The sequence below is a fragment of the Mus caroli genome, unplaced genomic scaffold, assembly GCF_978045245.1.
Source record: "Mus caroli unplaced genomic scaffold, Mus_caroli_1 scaffold_14, whole genome shotgun sequence".
Classification (NCBI taxonomy): domain Eukaryota; kingdom Metazoa; phylum Chordata; class Mammalia; order Rodentia; family Muridae; genus Mus; species Mus caroli.
The window spans coordinates 81,670,829-81,687,169 of record NW_028227269.1 but is presented as its reverse complement, the minus strand read 5'-3'; positions in this window follow the sequence as shown (position 1 = coordinate 81,687,169).

Genomic DNA, 16,341 nt, shown 5'->3' with positions numbered 1-16,341 from the left:
CTTTCAAATCAGGAAGAAGATCTCTAATGGCCAGAGCAGTATATTGGCTGTTTGTGTCCTTTGTTTGAGAGAGAAGCAGATGAGCCAAGCCAAAATTCAGGCAGGGGGAAGGTCAGTTTATGTCTTTCACCTACGACATGGAAGGGAGCATCTTGGTCACCAAGGACTCCATTCCCTGAAGGGATGGCAGAGGCTGCCATCATGAACTAACCCCAGGCTATCCCTGCAGTCTCTGTGCTTTACCTGCCCTGGGCTCTCACCTCTGACTGGTTATGGTGGAAAATGTTCTGGTTGCCCAGATCAGTGAGGCAGGACTGATGGCTTGGGTTAGAGCTCTGCTTATCTGGCCTGTCATACTGGAAAGTAGCTGGCCAAGGATGTGAGAAATGGCTTCCTCTGGTGGGTGCTATGCTGGACTTCTTCCATGGTTCGATGCGGAGGAACCTCTGAGAGAAGTGTGGGTACTGTGGATGGCACACAGCCCCACCATTCTCTCTTTGTTTTCATTGCTTTCAGATCTCTGGCCTGTGAACGCTGTCTAGCTGTATTCTGTCTCCTGAAGGAGGAATGCTAGCTGGAGAGACCATGTTCACTTTGAATGTCCTCACTTCTGGACCCCTCATCATTTCTCTATATGCCCCTGCTCATTTGGAGCAGCAAGTGGTACTTCTGATGTCCTGGTTCAGACAGGTACAGTGAACTCATTCCTCCCTGTGCCCTTGATAATGTATTTATAGATGACCAGATCCACTCCTTCCCAATTGGACTCTCTGTGATGTTTCCCGGTGACAACTGAGCAGTTATGACTGGAGCTGTGCTAAAGATGAGTGTTATTAGAGGTGCAGTAAGAAGGGGACAGTGCTAAAGCTGGGAAGGATGCAGGAGAAAGGTCAAAGGTGAGCTCTAAGAGTTGTCAACAGTACAGGTCTCTAGATCTCTGGCCATAGTTAAACACAGAGAACTCCATTTCTTCTCTGAAAGGTTTTGTTCTATCTAGATTTTAGCCATAGTGGACCCTAAACAGTTCCTATGTCAAGATTTCAGCTTGCTTTCTCAAAGAATTTTTCTTAAAATAATTTTGTGTGAGAGGCTCCCTATGTAGCTCTGGCTGTGATAGAACTCAGTATGTAGATCAGGTTAGCCTCAAACTCACAGAGACCTAACTATTGCTGCTTCTGCCTCCTGAGTGCTGGAATTAAAGGTATGGACTACTATGCCTGTCTTTCTTTTAAAAAATATTTTAATTTAAACTGCATGGTATTGGTACAGTGACAGGTAGATCAATGGAATAGAATTGAAGACCCAGAAATGAACCCACACACCTATGGTTTCTTGATCTCTGACAAAGGAGCTAAAACCATCCAGTGGAAAACAGACAGTATTTTTAACAAATGGTGCTATTTCAACTGGAGGTTAGAATGTAGAAGAATGCAAATCAATCCATTCTTATCTCCTTGTGCAAAGCTCAAGTCTAAGTGGATCAAGGACCTCCACATAAAACCAGATACACTGAAACTAATAGAAAAGAAAGTAGGGAAGAGCCTTGAACACATGGGCACTGGGGAAAATTTCCTGAACAGAGCACCAATAACTTATGTTTTAAGATCAAGAACTGACAAATGGGACCTCATAAAATTGCAAAGCTTCTGTAAGTCAAAGGACACTGTCATTAGGACAAAATGGCAACCAACAGATTGGGAAAAGATCTTTACCAATTCTACATCTGATAGAGGGATAATATTCAATATATACAAAGAACTCAAGAAGTTAGACTCCAGAGAACCAAATAACCCTATTAAAAATGGGGTACAGAGCTAAACAAAAATTTCTCAACTGAATTCTCATACCAAATGGCTGAGAAGCACCTAAAGAAATGTTCAACATCTGTAGTCATCAAGAAAATGCAAATCAAAACAACCCTGAGATTCCAACTCACAATAGTCAGAATGGCTAAGATCAAAAACTCAGGTGACAGCAGATACTGGAGAGGATGTGGAGAAAGAGGAACACTCCTCCATTGCTGGTGGGATTGCAAGCTGGTACAACCACTCTGGAAATCAGTTTGGCTGTTCCTCAGAAAATTGGACCCAGCAATACCACTTCTGGGCATATTCCCAGAAGATGCTCCAACATGTAATAAGAACACATACTCCACTATGCTCATAGCAGCCTTATTTATAATAGCCAGAAGCTGTAAAGAACCTAGATATCCCTCAACAGAGGAATGGATACAGAAAATGTAGTACATTTACACAATGGAGTACTACTCAGCTATTAAAAACAATGAAATTATGAAATTCCTAGGAAAATGTATGGAACTAAAAAATATCCTGAGTGAGGTAACCCAATCACAAAAGACCACACATGGTATACACTCACTAATAAGTGGATATTAGCCATGAACCTCAGAATACCCAAGATACAATTCACAGACCACATGAAGCTCAAGAAGAGGGAAGAGCGAAGTGTGGATACTTTGGTTCTTCTTAGAAGGGGGAACAAAATACCCATGGGATGAGATACAGAGGCAAAGTGTAAAGCAGAGACTGAAGGAATGACCATCCAGAGACTGCCCCACCTAGGGATCCATCCCATATACAGTCACCAAACCCAAACACTATTGTGGATGCCAACAAGTGCTTGCTGACAGGAGCCTGATATAGCTTTCTCCTGAGAGGCTCTGCCAGTGCCTGATAAATACAGAGGTAGATGCTCGCAGCCAACCATTGGACTGAGCCTAGGGTCCCCAATGGAAGAGCTAGAGAAAGGACCCAAGGTGCTGAAGGGGCTTGCAGTACCATAGGAAGAACAACAATATGTACCAGCCAGTATCCCCCAGAGCTCCCAGGGACTAAACCACCAACCAAAGAGTATACATGGAGGGACCCATGGCTCCAGGTGCATATGTAGCAGAGGATGGCCTAGTCGGTCATCAATAGGGGGAGAGGCCCTTGGTCCTGTGAAGGCTCTATGCCCCACTGCAGGGGAATGCCAGGACCAGGAAGTGGGAGTGGGTGGGTTGTTGAGCAAGGGAAGAGGGAAAGGATAGGGGGAGTTTGAGAGGGGAAACCAGGAAAGGGGATAACATTTGAAATATAATTAAAGAAAATATCTAATAAAAATATTTTAATTTAAAAATGATGACGAATGTGTGTGTGTGTGTGTGTGTGTGTGTGTACAGTGCCAGAAGAGGGTATCTGATCCTCTGGAAATGGAGTTACAGACTGTTGTGAGCCACCATGTAGGTGCTGAGAAATGAACCCAGGTCCTCTGCCAGAGTAGCAAGTACTCTCAATGAACAGTAAGCTATCTTTCCAGCCTTTTAGGTAATTCTCCTTCATTTACAAATTCTACTTGACCATAAACATAGAATTCTGAGAAAAGAACATTATTGATAAAAACCGTATCCCTAAGCATTTGATATGATGGAGACAGCTTAGGACTCCAATGCTACTGTCCAACAGGACACCTGCCTACTGGAACAGTCCTTCCTGGGGACATCAGTACAGATGTGCAGGAAGATGACTTGAATGGACAAGACAGGGTCACAGGCTCCTGGGCCTGGGGACATCTTTCGAATTATCCTCACTACTCAGATCACGTGGATAATTCCAGAAAGAAAATGGAGGCATTCTGGGAACAGAGGTGAACAGTGCAGAGCAGCACCCACACGGTCCCCTTTACCTGGAAGGCATAAGGCACTCCAGAGCCTCTCTGCCTTCAAACTGGAGCCCAGATCCAGGAGTCAGAGTGAGTCACTGTCACGCTAATATCAAGATTACTAACACATTAGGCCCATTCTTCTCGGGCTGTGAAAGGCTGCAGGTTAGAGCCTCTACGGCACTAGGAGAGGTTAGGTAGATTGAGCGTTGTCCTGACAGTGAGGAAGAGGAAGACACGCTGAACTCAGCTCTGTCTGCATCATGGGCTGCAGTGTGAAAGGACGTGTCTCTCATGTCTACGTCCAAAACAATATTGTAACAGAGCCTCGTTTTGTTGCCCCGCCCCCTTCCAAACAGCTAAAATGAACAAAGGGGCTGACGGTCCTGGAGACGAAAACATTTTATGAGATTACAGCTGAGTCTAATCTGTCTGCTGCCAACAGCACATTAAAGGAACGGCATTATTGTGTTGGAGACCTGGGTCCCTTTGCTCTAAACTGTCATTGTTTGTTATCATTATAGGCTAAAGGGTGATGTTATTGAGTGAGGATTCTGCACACACTGCTTTGAGGGAGAGCAGTAGAATCTTGTTTATTCTCGGGAACTCTGTAGGTGTTCGTGGGGGGCAAGCATTCCCACGGAGCACGCCTATGCTTATGGGGACCAATAGGCACATTGGATTGGTCTTCTAAGACCTAGAGGGCATATCCCAAATAGAGAACATGGAGGTAGGATGTGTGCTCCTTTGGGGGAAAGGAAGGCAGGGAGAGCTTTCCTTAATTATGTTCCTGGCAACTGAAACGTAGTGTGAAGTCGTTCACCTTGAACTCCACGGAGGAGCTGAGTGACTGCAAATCAAAGGCGTGCGATGATCAGATCAGTCTGCTAATGAGGTGGTTCTATGGGAGGCCCTTGAAGCCAGGCTGGCAGCCTTTAGACGTCCTAGCTGTTCCCAGGGAGGAGTGGGAAGGGCCTGTGGGATGGCAGATGAGGAACAGAGGCAGAAGTCAATCCATCCAGGCTGCTGGTCTTTATTGAGCTTTCTAACAGCACGTAGCACTCACATCCAAATAGGTTTAGCCTTTATTGCCTGGATTTTAGGGTGGTGGAGAGAGGTTCGATCTGGAGGTACCTCAGGGAAATCTGGGCAATGCAGAAAGTATACATCTCTCTGTGTCTTTGTTCCCTTCAGACTTCTGTCAGGGGTTTTCTGTTGCTCCAAGGAGCACTGACTGGAGAGTCTTCCTCATCTTCAATGCCCTCATCTCTGGACCCCACATCATCTCTCTCTATTCCCCTGGACAAGGACTGCCATGTCTGACTCTTACTGTCTTCCTCCATATCCACTGCTGTCATCCCAGGGGAATCCCAAGATGTCCCCAGAGATGATCCCCAGCATCCAAAGACACCCCCTACCTCCACTTCTGCCTCCCTGCTCCACTGCCATGTAGCCACCCTCATAGTCACACCTGGACTCCTCAAAATTGCTGATTCCTGATCAAGTGGACTCTGAAATGTGCTTTCCGGGCCCGCCCTCCGTCCCTCCCTCATTCTCCCCTCTACTGTTCCTGCACACCTACCAATCTGCTGCCCCTGGTCCTCCAGTCTCACCCTAACAGCTTAGGGCAGGCCTAGAATACTGCCTCTCCAGAGTATCTCCCCCAATCTGATTCCTTTGAAATCTTCAGCTCCCACATTTCCCCTCCAAGCCAGGACCATGGAGTTGCTGTAGGATTTCCCATTCTCCCACAGCCTCCTGCAGGCTTGTGCCCCTCTGTGCCCTCACTGCTAAGCCCTCTTCTGAATCTCTCATTGGTCCCTGGCTCTGACCTTTCAACTCTAAGTCCACTCCAGTCCTGCGCACTGGGCTTCCATCACGAGGTCCTCTTCTGATTGATGTCTAATAGCCAGGTGTTTTTGTTTGTTTGTTTTTAACCTGTTCTTCATATCTTCTGCTCAGTGTGCATTTTATTTATGTCTCTGGCTCATGTCATGACAGGTTGGCTACATATTGATGCCTTCCACTAGAAGGCGTGGTCTTTGTGGACAAGAACCATTTTTTACTCAACTCTGCCAGCACAACACCTGCCCTATGACCAATCTTGATAAATATTGCAATCTTTGTGTGTGCGGAGGGGGGGGGGATATGGGAAGCATATGTATGTGCATGCTCAGAAGGTAGCCTTGGGTCTCATTTCTCAGACACCATCTGCCTTGTTTTTGGTGTAGGGTATCTCATTGGCCTGAAGTTTGCCAAATAGGCTCTCTGGTTGACCAGAGAGCTCCAACAATCCACCCATTTCTGCCTTTCCAGTGCTAGGATTACAAGTTTGGGATTACTATGCCTCCCCCCCCCCCCCCAAGGCTCTAGGAATCAAACTCAGGTCTCCAGGCTTGCAAGGCATGTGCTCTACTGACTAAGCTATCTCCCTAGCCCAGATATTATAATTTTAAACTTCCTAGGACATGCCTTCCATCAGGCATTCCCCTGGGTGACTGTCAGGGAAGCTGCAAAGCCCGACCTCATCTCTCCCCAAGGTTTTCCAGGGGAAAGATTCCCTCAGAGCTCCCTCATTAGTTTGTCCTTTCTCCTTTGTGGTGCCAGAAGCTGGATGGTCACTCCTAGTCTGCCACACAGGAGGCAGGCTGTGTTGGGGGGGGGGGGTATAGGAGGGGGAGGAGGAGGCAGCAGGGACCAGACAATATCACAGAACGCTGTGTGAACTGGCAGCAGCAGTTCTGTGGGCTCACCAGCTGGCATGATGGAGGGGGAGAGCCAGAGGGAAAGTTCATGTTTTTCTGCCCAAAGCTGAGAATTAGGAGGGCAGCCAGTGGTCTCCGGGCTGACGGCTTGGGAGGGAGACATGTCAAGGTCACCTCTGCTTTGTGCCTGACCGAAGGGAGGCATTATGGATGTTGTGTGTGTTCATGTGTGGGTGTTGCAAGCCACTGGGCACGTCTAGATAGCTAATAGCATGCTTCCACGGCAGAGCGAGGGGAAGATCCACTAATCCGATTTGTAATTTATCTCCTGGGTTGATCCCGGAGCTTCCTTTTGTTTCTGACTTGATGCATTTATCTGAGGGCTCAGTGAGTTCACCTTGGCAAAGTCTTGCATGAATAGAAGCATTTAACTTAACAGATAAGCACATAGCTCATAGTCCTGTGTGTGTGTGTGTGTGTGTGTGTGTGTGTGTGCATATGTGCATGCAGCTGCTTTAACCCTTAAATGAGGGACTTCCTCTCAGGAGGGGAACACAGGGTCAGCTTCTGAGTTCTTGCTTTTGTGAAGGCAGTAGACACAGAGAGCCAGCTCGGGTGGGGGGAGGCCTCAGAGCTGGTTCCCGCTAGAAGATTCTGGAGACAGTCAGACAGTCAGCTCACAGACTAAGGTTTTCTTTATTCCAGGCAGGTTGGGGAAGCGGTGGAGAAGAGACAGCTCTGGGCTTCTCACCTTCTCAGAGTCATATTGTTCCCAAGCACAAAGAACTTAGGCAGCATTGACTCCTACCTTCCTAGGCATCAAATTTACCCAAGAATGTTTATCAAAGAGGCAGGTTTCTTGAGTCCCCCCAGGCCTCCTGCTTTGCTGGGGATGAACACCACCCAGGGAAGCTGCTACCTCCTCAGCTGCTTAAGGATGCACGGCTAACAGTGCTGGCCCAAGGTTAGGAAGAAGTCTTCTGGCTCCCATCTGGATGTTCCCACACGCAGCCCAAGTGTCCTGGGGCTTACAGCATTGGGAAACAACAAGACTGGATACCAGAGAGTGTTGAAAACACCTTTATCTGAAGATCTCACGAATCCATTTAATTACATTAGTTCCTATCAAGAATGTGTAAGGGCTTTAATTTCCAGAGTGGGTCAAGTCAGCAGAAATGGATCACTCACCCTGGGATGACCTGGTACCTTCCAACCCTGCTTTTGGCACTGTGCAGAGTTTCAAAGCCTTCTGTGGATACCTTACTCCACTCTCTGTACTGACCAGCCCTGCTCCTGATGGCTTAGAATAGTAGGATTGGATTTCTTTCCATTTTATAGCCCTCTCTCTCTCTCTCTCTCTCTCTCTCTGCCTGTGTCTCTGTCTGTCTGTCTGTCTCTCCCTCCCCCTTTTCTCCTCCCTCTCTTTGTTCTTTCATTCTCTCTTATTTTTTTTCTAACAGCTTTCCAGGCACATGATTCACCATATAATCCACGCACTTAAAACACATGCCAGTGCTTTCAAATCTGTTTCTGAAGCCATGCAGACATCGCTACAACCAACTTCACAACACTTATATCACTCCCCCAAAGAAACTCCATATTCACTAGCAATGGATATTTGTCTTCAGCTCCTCATCATCCTCCTTACTCCTGGACAACAGTTAGTCTTCATTCTGTCTCTACAGATTTGTCTCTTCTGGACAGTCTATGTCCGTGAAACCATACAGGACAGAGCTCTGTGTCCAGCTTCTTGCGCTTAGCGTCATGTCTCCAGGCTGGTCACAACGTCGTTTTATGTGCATTGTATCACATACTAGTTCTTCATTATATCTTTACTGCCAAACAATATCTCACCTCACGGACATAACACACCTTGTTTCCCAGTTGCCAGATGTGGGTTATTTCCAGCTTAGATTTATTAGCGGTCACACAGCTCCAAACAGAAGTGTTTTACATGTCTGTATGTTTTCATTTCTCCTGGGTGTAATAACTAGGGGCAGAGTGGCTGAGTCATGTATTAACTCTAGGCTTAAACTTTTAAGAAAGTGCCAGGCTTTTTTTCGAAGATGATTCAGCCTTTCATACACCGTCTCTGCCATTTACATCTCTGTATTGTAGGAGAGTTTCAATTTCCCCACAGACACCTGTTATTATCTGTCTTCTTTGATATTGCTAGCTCAGTGGGTGTTAAACTGTATTTCATTCTGGTTTCGATTTGCATTTCCCCCATGGTGCACAGTGTTGGGGGGTTTCTATGCCTCCTGTCCATTCCCGTTTCTCCTTTGGAGAACTCCCCACAGCACTTCCGCCCATCTTTTAGCTGCACCCTATCTCTTTTATTACTGACTTTCAAGAGTTCTATCTTTGTCCTAGATGTATCTGTCAGTTACATGACTGTCAAATTTGCCCCAGTCTGGGGGTGTCTTTTCATTTCGTTGATAGTAGCCTTTGAAACAAAACACCTTGTAATTTCGATGAAGTCCAGTTTCCTTGTTGTTTGTGTGTGGTTTGGTTTGATTTTTCTCATTAGTTCTTTGTGTCGGGGTGGGGGTGGGAGCATCATAGCTAAGACCTCACTGACTAATTCACAGGTCACATAGGCCTTCTCTGTTGTTCTGAGCGTTTCGCGGCTGAGCCTTTTGATCTCTTTAAGCTGATTTCTGACTGTGGTGTAAGATGGGGACACAGGGTCACTCCTCATCTTCTATTTAATTTGATTTTCCTGACACCGTTTGTTGAGAAGGTCATTGTTTCTCCCATTGAACTGCTGCAGAACATTCCTTGGCAAAAGTTGACTGTGCGTGTGTGGGTTTACTTCTAGGCCCTCAACTCTCTTCCTTAGACATGTCTTTATCCAGCATTGTTACACCGTCCTGAGTACTACTTGTATCTAGGTCATAAGTTTTGAAATGATGTCTTTCTACTTTCAGTGCACATCTGGAGGAACACACTCTAAAGGGGCTGGAATATAACATGGCAGAGGACCCTGGGAGGCCTTACAGACTGGGAACTGGGGAATGCCATTAAAAAAAAAAGATGTATAAGAGTACACTGTCACTATCTTCAGACACACTAGAAGAGGGCATCGGATCCCATTACAGATGGTTGTGAGCCACCATGTGGTTGCTGGGAATTGAACTCAAGACCTCTGCAGGAGCTGCCAGTGATCTTCACTGCTGAGTCATCACTCCAGCCCCTAGGAATGTCATTTTTATGCCCTGTGTAACATTTGTGTAAGCCACTCAGGCTGCTTTCCGTTTTGTGGCCAGTGGGCTCTGAGCTAGTTGACTGTGGAAGGAGTTTTTGTTTCTAATATTGTGGAGCAGTCAGTGGAAGTCTCAGCTTATTTAGGCCAATTCTACCCCATGACTTAGAATGCGTATATGAGTGTATGTGTGTGAGCTCTTGCTTGTGTATGTGTGTGTGGTGGGGGGGGGGCGGTTTATGGTGCATGCAGATGTGGGTCACAGTGCTGTGATCATAGGACAATACTGGGTGTCAGCTTTTTACCTTTCCGTCCTGTGTGAGACAGAGCTTCTTTATGCTGTGTAAGCCTGCCTTTGCCCCCCCCCCACCTCTCTGTGGGGATGTGCTGGGTTTATAGACACGTGTGCTGCTCTGTCCTTCTCTTACACTGGTGCAAACTCTTACTTGGGACTCGAACTCAAGACATCAGGCTTCTGTTTTTCCATGCTTTTATTCATTTCTCAGCCTCACAGACTTTCACTCAACTTGGAATTTAGGTGCAGGACAGGATGGGGATGGGGACACACACACACACACACACACACACACACACCCCACTCCAAAACACCTCTGAGGTCTCTCTCAGTGCCGACCTACAGATTCTCCCTGATGTGTGGTTACACATGATGAGGATTCTAGGTTATACTGTTGTGCCAGGGAGCTACGAGGACCTTGAAGACTACCAGGGTCATGTCTGAAGGGCTCAAGCTCTTAGTAGTCCAACATGGGGCCTCAGCCAGGGCCAATGACCATGGTGGCTCTCAGTGCATGGACATAGTTACATTTGTAGGTTCACAGTGCAGCTACAAAACATAAAGCTGTTATTTAGAACACCTGGATTCTGCGATCTGTGAGAGATCTTGGCCTGGTTCTCAGAGCCTTAGCTCTTTACCTGCTTGGCTCGTTCACAGGCTCTGTGACAACACTTTGCTGCTAGCCCTCTGTCATCACTGTTATTCCACGTCCATCATTTGGAGAAGGTGTAGGGAACTGTGGAGTTTTGGGGGAAGAGTCTGCCCATCCAGACTGACCAAGCTGCAGCTGCAGGGTAAACAGTATCCCTCTCAGCGAAGCACCTTTGCCTACATGAACACAGAAGCACTACCAAAAAATTAAGAGAGAGACTAACTCCACTAGGGGAAACCTCACCACCAAGCCACCACTCCCCTACAGCACCCTGCACTCTGTGGTGCCTTGTTGCTCTTAGTTTCTAAGCCAGAGCTTCTATCAGATGAATAAAGCATGTGTTCTCTGCAGGCTTAGTACTCTGCAGGGCCTGCGGGGCCTGGGATCCCATGCCTTCTCAGACAGGGGCTTGATGGCTTCAGGAGGTTAACAAGATGGCTTTAGGCTGAGGAGGCTGAGAGGCTGAGAGGCTTGGGTGTAGTGAGGTCTTGTGCTCAAAGGTTTGCTCCTCCAGCTCCTCTCTGCTTTGCCTCATCGGAGTCTCAGTTTCTCCCCCATATAAAAGCAAAATGGCCAGGCATGCACTGAACCCAGAGAGAGGAGCCAGACCCAAAGGTCACCTACTGTATGGTTCCCTTGATGTGGCTTTCTGAAAAAGGCAAAACACAGGGTCAGAAAACAGATCAATAGCTGCCAGGAACAGAGTGTGGGGGAGGGATTGGCCACAGGGGCACAGGGAATATTTGGGGTGATGGACTTGTTTTTCTCATGAACATTACATCATTGTGTAAGTTTATCAGAACTGATAACACTACACATAAAAGGGATGAGCTTTGTTTCAAATGAATTACCACTCAGTAAACAAGCACTGAAATGAACACACACACATGCACACACATGCACACACACATGCACACACATGTACACACACATGCACACACATATACACACACATGCACACACATGCACACACACACATGTACACACACACACACATGCACACACGCACACACACTCACACACACCCCTCTGAAGTCTTTCTCAGTGCTGACCTGCATGGATTTTCCCTGAGGTGCTATCATGGACAGCATAAAGACATATCCAAGGTTTTGATTTGCTTTTAAAAAATCCCACCCACCCTGACTCTTCCACCTCCCCTTAACTCAAGCAGCCTTGCTATGTTGTAATGGAAGAAAGAGGAAAAGGGGGGGGGTGGCCTTCTTTGTGGTCAACTTTTGAGAATTAAAGCCTCTCCCTTGGGGGTGGTGACCGGGTATCTTGTCTCTATAGATGTTCTCAGGATGGAAGCCCTGTCTGGCCTTCTTCTGGGTCAGGGGTCTGAGTCTCTGGTCTAAAATGAATGTGAATTCAGAATCCAGAGCCCAAGGAAGACTCTATGCGGCCTGTAGGACAATTGTGACTGTCATTGATGGAGATGTGGTCTCCTCTGTTTCTGCCTCCATCAGGGTCTGAGGGGGGAGAACCCTCCTCTATGGCCAACCACTCTGTTGCTATGGAGGCACACTGCTGGGTATCCACCAAGGTCATCCCAGTGGCACAGGGAGGAAACCAGGCATTCACTTGGAGAAGACAGCAAGCAGTTTGTGTTAGTCACAGAGATAGCTGCCTGCCCGGGCCAACAAGACCCATAGCCTCTGGGCTGGTGGGAAGGAGTGGCACCCCAGGCCACAGGGGCACAGGGGACAGTTCCCAAATCCATCTCAGATGTGGTACTTAACACCAGAGACTATTTCGGGAGCATCTGCCATGTGCCAGGTTCAGGCTCAGTTGTTCACATTAGTTTCCACGCTCTTCTCCTGGGAAGCAAATGTTTAGTCTCTGCAATCAGGAGCTGTTCCCTGGTTTGTTAGCTGAAGCAAGCCAGAACTGGGCAGTCCTGCTCAGAGTTCTGAGGAGGCTAAAACAGGAGGAGTGTGCCAAACAGAGAACTCTGCCCAGCTAAGCTCCTCCCACCCCCACCCCCTTTATGTTAACCAGACTCTGACATCTCCATGGCTGTGTGGCCTATCCCTCACAGTGCAGAGTCAAGGACATCCCATAAACTCCACTCTGGGTACAAATGCTCGGGATGAAGAAAGATGTGCCCAACAGCTGCAGGCATTCACAGCGCCACCTAAGGAGCCCAGAGTTTCTGGGGAGGGAGGGAACATGCTGTGTAGAGCTTTGTGATCCCAGGAAGGGACATGTCTGAAGAACACCTGGGTTTGAAGGCTGTCACATACCAAGAGACATTTCTAGGATTAGAGCCTCCAAGGGCATCCTGGAGGCTGGGACCAGTGAACAACGGAAAGCTTGCACCAAGGGAAGAATAGCCTCCTGCCCGTTAGGTCAAAGGTTATGAGGAAGGTAGACGAAGATAGGAGGTAGTCAGGGTGGATTGAAGGCATCCTTGGGTGGGAACAACTCTCTGAGTTTTAACTGGTCCTCTCCCAACTCCCACCCACAACCTGAATCTGAACAAATCTGTCCTTGGGGGTTGATATGGGTAGCCCTGGTCTTGTGTTTTGATGCTAATTCCAGTTTTCTCCGGGAGGGGTTGGAGACAGGGAGTGAATCAGGTATACAGGTGACTTGTGAACCTTCTCGCCCGCCTTAACTTTTCAAGTAAAGGCTAGAGCCAGTGATTGGGCAGTAGGAGGGAAGGTAGAGCTGAAAAGTTTGGAGGGAAGAGAGAGAGAGAGAGAGAGAGAGAGAGAGAGAGAGAGAGAGAGAGAGAGAGAGAGAGAGAGAGAGAGAGAGAGGAGGATGGAGGAGGAGGAGGAGGAGGAGGAGGAGGGGGTAGAAGGAAGATGGAGCAGAAGCACATGGCCTGGAGAAACAGCAAGTTATAATGGATCTCATAGATGGGAAATGTAGTAGTGTAGTGGCAGATCTGCCAAATCTAGGCATGTAGCTTGTATTCCTATTAATTGAGTTATGATTTCTTTGATTGGGCTTTTTTTTTTTTTTGGTTGGAGATTTACAACAGGAGGTGGGTGGAGTTATGCATACAGGGTAGCAGTTTGTTAGACAAAGACTGTGGAAGGCAGTCAGATGGAGGCTGGCAGGGAGATGTTCCCTGTGGGGTTGGCCGTCATTGAGGAGCTGAGGAAGGCAGGGAAGCATGGCTGTCGTGGGTGGGCCAGGAGCCGATGGCAGGGAGGAATACGGGTGAAAATGGGACGAAAATGGGACACACGTCACTTCTCACCTGGCTTTCCTCATCAGAAGTGCTGTAGACGAAACGGCCCTGACACCAACAGACAAGATGTGACAGATGACCCAATCCACATCTCTGAAATCACTCCTCCTTCCAGGAGCAAAATTTCTGCCACTGAAGCGTGCTTTGAGGTGCCAGCCTCATCATTACCAGAGGGTCCTTGCGTCTCTCTTCTCTTCCCCTCTTCACAGCCTGATTTCTCAGGCTTCTTCGGTGTTTCGGTGTCCTGCTGCTTTGGCAGTGGTGGGGAAATGAGATTGTCTGTCGCTCAGGAAACCAAGACTCCCTGTAAGGAGCAGTCAGTATGCAGCAGACCTTAGTCCTTGATTTAAGAGGGTATCAGAGTGGTCCCTGGGTCAGTCCTGAGTATAGACACCGCAGGGCAGAGTGACCATCCAGTCAAAGGTACCCTGGCAAAGCCACTGGTTATAGCCTTTTGGTGACACAGCCGTCCCAAGCTCCTGGGGTGATCAGCTTTTCCTCTCTTGCTTTGGTGTCCTTGGGAGAAGGAAACCTACCCATGTGCATGTGTGCGGCGTTGCCAGATGAGTGAAGATGAGGTAGACGAGACAGGAGGAGCCTGCCTAAGGAACCCCCACACCAAAGAGACACACGTGCTTAAGTGGACTTTAGTGGGTTCAAGTAGTTGTTTATTTTTAGACTGTTTCCAGCATGTTTGGTCCTGGGGTCCAGTTCCCCAAATTCCAGAAAAATAAACTAACAAGAACCACATGCACTACGAGGGGGCCATTCCGACGTGTCTGTGATCATGCGGTGAATGGTCAGAGGCTATAGGACAGGGACCCTTGGTATGGGCAGGACTCCCCAACCCTAGACAGCTGATAGCAGCTGTCTCTGCCCCCTGTCTGAGGCTTGGGGAAGGCTGAGGCCCTGTTATTTGGTTCCTGCCACCTCAGGGTCCCAGGCCCCTTATTGCTACATTTGCTACTTTGCTACTTGATGGCCCCTGGGTCTTGCCCAGGGGGAGGCCTTATCACTGGGTGGCACTAATGAGTAGGTTGCTGGCGTCTGCTGTTGCCATGGTTACATGAGCACAGGCCTCTCTTGGAGAGTCCAGTGGTGAGTTATTAGCAATTTATTTGACCACTATTCAACTATTCCACAGTCCTTGCCACAAATTCATCTCAGCCAGGTCCCTTTGGAGGCTGGTGGCACAGAATTTCTCCCTAGCCCTGGACTTCCCAGTTCCTGGAACTTGCTGGAACATTTTCCTCCAGGAAATTCTCCAGGGCCCAAAGAGGAACAGCCCTCAATCCTTTCCCCATTCTGGGAAGGCTTCTTGGTGCTGCCGTCTGAAGCCCACACATGTGGAATAGAACAGGAGGGCGCATTTCAGGAAAACCACCGATTTTCACAACCAGCAAGGGGGCCAGGCACCTGGGTCTGTATCCTGTTGGTGAGGTAGTTTGAACATCCCAGGAATCTCGTTGGGCATGTCCCAAGTGTTTTTGGCTAGTCCAAGCAGCAACTTAGCATTGTAAGAGGCCCTTCCTGGGTACTAGCCTGGTACCTAGCTACTGAGCAGTGGGCAAGCCTACAGAAGACTTAACTAACTTCACTGGCAGCTGGGCCTCCCTTCCTTTCTGGGGCACAGCAACAGCTTGCCAGGGAAGTGAAATGGATGTGTCACTTTCTAGAAAAGCAGGTTGTTTCTTCTGGCTCCCTGGGCCAGCCTGGTGTGAGGTTGCTGCTGGGCATTTAGATGTACAGTCTCCCAGCTGCATTCTGGCCAATGCAGAAAACGTTTATGTCAGCATTGGTTTCCCTGCCCTGTGCCCATCTCACCTGCTGAGACTGGGGAGCTGCCAAAATGACCCTTGTGCCACATGTCATCACAGGGTAGATTCTCCTCTCAGACCACATCAAGCCTGGAGAGCCCAGCAGGCTTCTGGGGCAGGGGTGTGTGTGGGGGTGGGCAGAACAGGGCAGAGGAATCAGCTTTGCTGAGGAATGATAATCAAACATCTAGATTTTTGTCTGTGTGTACCAGGCCAAAGGGAAGCTGGCTGTGACCCAGTGTCTCAAATCTTTGCATTATAATCTTGCATGTCCAACCGACATGGGATGGTCAACTTGGGTGGAACAACTTTGTTCTGCTTTGTTTTCTCAACTTGCCTGATCTCCCGAGGCACACATAGTGGCCACATGCCTGTGATTACCCCTTGTAGTGAGGTGGTGGGGGGAGCTTATGGCTCCAGGCTTGAGTCCATGTAGAGTGTCTGTCTGTTCTTGGCTCTATTGAACCTGCCAACTGTCCTGTCTGTTTCTCTGTGCCCTGGGAGTGTTTAGAAGCTTGCCTCCTGTTCCATCGCAGAACTAGAGTATACCTGGCTCTGGGTGGGCCACGTGGGGACTTCCAGAGTGAGGCCAGTTTTCAAGTCAGCACGTTGCAAAACTAGCAGACAAGAATTGGTGCAGTAAAGGGCACAGAAGCCATGGCCAAGAAATCTGTCCTACCCAGGTTGCAGCCTGGCTTACAATGTGTTCTGTAGTCCATAGAAGGGGCAGAGGGCAGCCATAATCCTTGTCCTGCGTGACTGAGGGCACGGATGTAACCACTGTTTGAGAATATCAGATGTCTTA